The sequence below is a fragment of the Mandrillus leucophaeus genome, unplaced genomic scaffold (assembly GCF_000951045.1).
Source record: "Mandrillus leucophaeus isolate KB7577 unplaced genomic scaffold, Mleu.le_1.0 Scaffold276, whole genome shotgun sequence".
Lineage (NCBI taxonomy): Eukaryota > Metazoa > Chordata > Mammalia > Primates > Cercopithecidae > Mandrillus > Mandrillus leucophaeus.
The window spans coordinates 2,814,293-2,819,199 of NW_012102876.1; the positions used below are offsets into that span (position 1 = coordinate 2,814,293).

Here is a 4,907-nt window from a genome sequence, read left to right on the forward strand (position 1 = left end):
CCCGCGTGTAATCCCAACATTTTGGGAGGCCGAGGCGGGCAGATGAACTGAGGTTGGGAGTTCGCGACTGACCTGACAAACATGGAGAAACCGCGTCTCTACTAAAAATACAAATTAGCCGGGCCTGGTGGTGCATGCCTGTAATCCCAGCTACTTCGGAGGCTGAGGCAGGAGAATTGCTTGAACCCAAGAGGGGTAGGTTGTGGTGAGCTGAGATCGTGCCATTGCACTCCAGCCTGGGCAACAAGAGTGAAACTCCATCTCAAAAAAACAAACAAACAAACAAAAACAAATAAAGAGATAGGCAGAGCCCTTTCACCTTTTACTTTATATATATATACTAATATATTATTTAATTTTTTCCCAAATAGTATGCGTTATTCCTACATTCCAATACTTCCTTCTAAAGAAATTTTTCTTTTGTTAGAGTTTATTTTTAGGTAATGAGTGTTAAATTTTCTGAATGTATCATTATTTTGCCTTCATTCTACCACAAACTAATGATAATTTTGTTATCCAAAGAATTATAGGCAGGGCACAGTGGCTCACACCTGTAATCCCAGCACTTTGGGAGGCCAAGGCGGGTGGATCAACTGAGGTCAGGAGTTCAAGATCAGCCTGGCCAAAATGGCAAAACCCCATCTCTACTAAAAGTACAAAAAATTAGCTAGTCGTAGAGGTGCTCACCTGTAATCCCAGCTACTTGGGAGGCTGAGGCAGGAGAATCACTTGAACCCAAGAGGCGGAGGTTGCAGTGAGCCAAGACCACTCCAGTGCATTCCAACCTGAGCAACAAGAGTGAAACTTTGTCTCAAAAAAAAAAAAAGAATTATAGATTCCGAGTAAATTTCCCCTCAGAGGTGTTCACAATATTCTCTGATGGTTGTTTGTATTTCAGTGAGGTCAGTGGTAATAGCCCCTTTGTTGTTTCTGATTGTGTTTATTTGAATCTTCTCTCTTTTCTTCTTGATTAGTCTAGCTAGCAATCTATCTATTTCATTTTATTTTATTTTATTTTTCAAAAAACCAGCTCCTGGATTCATTGACTTTTTGAATGGTTTTTTGTGTCTCAACCTCCTTCAGTTCAGCTCTGATTTTGGTTACTTTTTGTCTTCTGCTAACTTTGGAATTTGTTTGCTCTTAGTGCTCTAGTTCTTTTAGTTGTGATATTAGGTTGTTAACTTGAGATCTGTCTTTTTGATGTGGGCATATAGTGCTATGAATTTCCCTCTTAACACTGCTTTAGCTGTGTGTCCCAGAGATTCTAGTATGTTGTATCTTTGTTCTCATTAGTTTGAAAGAACTTCCTGACTTCTGCTTTAATTTCATTATTTACCCAAAAGTCATTCAGGTGCAGGTTATTCAATTTCCATGTAATTTTATGGTTTTGAGTTTTTTTCCCTAAAATTCCTGGTTTAATAAGGATTTATTTTGAGGAAAAAAGGTCCCAAACATTAGGTTCTTCACGAAAATAATCTACAGTATCAACTTTAGAAAACAAATTATAAGACAATAACACTATATTTCTGGAGGATGCATTTGACATGCCAATTCTCATTCAAAGAAATACATTGTTACATTTGTGTTGAACTGCCCCACACAGCACACTTATGTGGGGCTGTAACACACATACTTCTAAGTCAAAGCTTCTTTCAGGAGCTACTCAACTCCTGAGATTGCTTTTACAGTTAGGGAAGCATTTACTGAACTTATGTATGAATAAAAAGAACTGTACTCCCTGCATAACAAGAGATTATTTTGGAGACAGTTGATAAAACCCATACATCCTTTTTATTGTTAAGTCACAAACAGGTATCAAAATTAAAAGCAAAAAATACAGGTAAGACTTAATAAAACTACCAGGAGCATCATAGGAAGTGAAAATGGGACTAGGAGCAGGGCAATAAGAATTAATGAACAGAACAAGTACAAGGATTTGGAGAACAGTGAGCATGTGCTGAAGATACTAGGGGACAGGATCTGGTGAAAATTTTGATCTTAGAGAAGCACCTAGGTAAATAATGGGATAAGATTTCCAGACCTCACCATGTGCTTAAGAATTATCCTTGCCGGGCGCGGCGGCTCATGCCTGTAATCCCAGCACTTTGGGAGGCCGAGGCGGGCGGATCACGAGGTCAGGAGATCGAGACCATCCTGGTTAACACTGTGAAACCCTGTCTCTACTAAAAATACAAAAAATTAGCCAGGCATGGTGGTGGGTGCCTGTAGTCCCAGCTACTCGGGAGGCTGAGGCAGGAGAATGATGTGAACCTGGGAGGTGGAGCTTGCAGTGAGCCGAGATCGCGCCACCGCACTCCAGTCTGGGCAACAGAGCGAGACTCTGTCTCAAAAAAAAAAGAATCATCCTCACCATTGGCACTGTCTCTGTCATCTTCTCCTTCCTCAGCCTCTTTTTCATCATCCTTGATCAACTCCAGCTGGTCATCCCCCATCTTCAATATCATCATCATCTAGTAGGTTCCCCTTTCAGGAGAGTCACCTGCACCCCCCTCAGAAACTATCTTCACATTAGTCTCATCTCTCTTCGTGGAACTGATGCTCTGCTCCTCTTCTGCCTTATTCCTCATCTCTACTGGTTTTTTGCTCTGTTCCTTTTCAATTTTTTCCAGGAGATAATCCACCTTTTTGTTTTATCTGTTTCAATTCCTTCTTAATGGCCTGAAGACCATCTCCTTTCAACTTTCCAGACTTGGAAGATCCCCACTATTCACTCTTAGAATTGAAGCTACGCTACTTTTGGCGCTTCTTTCTCTTTTTTTTTTTTTTTTTTTTTTTTTGGAGACAGAGTCTCACTCTGTTGCCCAGGCTGGAGGGTGCAGTGGTGTGATCTCAGCTCACTGCAACCTCTGCCTCCTGGGTTCAAGTGATTCCTTTGCCTCAGCCTCCTGAGTAGCTGGGATTACAGGCATGCACCACCACACCTAGCTAACTTTTGTATTTTTAGTAGAGATGGGGGTTTCACCATGTTGGTCAGGATGGTCTCAAGCTCCTGACCTCATGATCCACCCACCTTGGCCTCCCAAAGTGGTGGGATTACAGGTGTGAGCCACCGCACCCAGCCACTTTTGCCCCTTCTTGAGGTGTTTCCTGATACACAGTGGTGTTTCGATGGTACTACAGCCCGAGCAATAGGAGAAAAAGGAGGAACATGTGCTCGGTAACTATACGTCCTGTCATAACAATCCCACTGAAAGTCATAGTCCAAATCAAAAGAGGAGCCATATATCTCTGCTACAGATCATTTCACACCTGCTTTCCTAGGTTCACTTTTGGCTCTGCAGCCAGGATATCTAAAAACATGGCCAGCAATCATTCTGCCATTCTCTCCTGCTACAGCAGCCTGGGCATATCTCTCATTAACATACTGAACAAAGGCAAAGTTCTTATGAACCGAGGAACCCACAATTTTGCCATACTTTGAAAAGATTGCTTCCACATCAGACTTCTTGACTGCAAGAGTGTTGAGATTCCCAAAGAACACACAGGAGTTCATGGAGCAGGGATCTGTCTTGTTGGTAACATTGCTGGCCATTGTGTTTGATAATAAGATTTCTCACAAAGCTGAAAACAGGATGAGGAGGGAGAAAAGGTTCGATTCTGAGTCTCCTACTCCTGGGTTCTATGTAGCGACAGCCAACTGCTGCTTGAGGTTGGCAGCAACAGGCCACAACAACTCAGTCTTCATCTCTTCACAAAATGCTGAGTGAATTTCTTAGTCTTGATTTCTAATTGTTCATTCTGTGGTCCAAAAGATTGTTTATTATGATTTCAGTTCTTTAGCATTTGCTGAGGAGTGTTTTATTTCCAGTTATATAATCGATTTTTGAGTATGTGCCATGTGACAATGAGAATGCTGCATATTTATTGTTTTAGGGTAGAGAGTTATGTAGATATCTATCAGGTTCATTTGATCCAGTGCTCAGTTAAGGTCCTGAATATCTTTATTAATTTTCTGTCTTGGTGATCTAATACTGTCAGTGGGGTGTTAACATTTCCCACTATTATTGTGTGAGAGTCTAAGTCTCTTTTAAGATCTCTAAGAACTCGCTTTATTAATCTGGGTGATCCTGTGTTAGGTGCATGTATATTTAGATAGTTAGATTTTCTTGTTAAATTGAACTCTTTACCATTATGTAGTGCCCTTGTCTTTTGTTAACTTTCTTGGGTTAAAATCTGGTTTGTCAGAAACTAGGACTGCAACCCCTACTTTTTTCTGTTTTCCATTTGCTTGGTAGGTTTTTCTCCACACTTTCATTTTAAGCCTAGGCATGTCATTGCATGTGAGAAGGGTTTCTTGAAGACAGCATACCAATGGATCTTGGTTCTTTATCCAACTTACCACTCTGTATCTTTTAATTGATGCATTTAGCCCATTTACATTTAAGGTTAGTATTGCTATGTGTGGATTGATCATGTCATCATGATGTTGGCTGGTTACTTTGCAGACTTGTTTATGTGGTTGCTTTATGGTATCACTGGTTTGTGTATTTCAGTGTGTTTTGGTAGTGACTGGTAACTCTTTCCTTCCCATATTTAGTGCTTACTTCAGAAGCTCTTGTAAGGCAGGTCTGGTGGTAATGAATTCCTTCGGCATCTGCTTGTCTGAAAAGGATCTTATTTCTCCCTTGCTTATGAAGCTTACTTTGGCCAGATATAAAATTCTGGGTTGGAATTTCTTCTTTTTTAAGAATGTTGGCCAGGTGTGGCGGCTCATGCCTGTAATCCAAGTCCTTTGGGAGGCTGAGGCGGGTGGATCACGAGGTCAGGAGTTCGAGACCAGCCTGACCAACATGGTGAAACCCCCGTCTCTACTAAAAATACAAAAATTAGCCAGGATTGGTGGTGGGCACCTATAATCCCAGCTCTCCAGGAGGCTGAGGCAGGAG

General features: G+C 41.3%; 1 pseudogene; it reads right to left on the reverse strand.

The window, feature by feature from the left end:
- Positions 1-3,553, reverse strand: part of LOC105543158 — a 14,410-nt pseudogene extending 10,857 nt beyond the window's left edge.
- Positions 3,554-4,907: the final 1,354 nt, after the last annotated feature.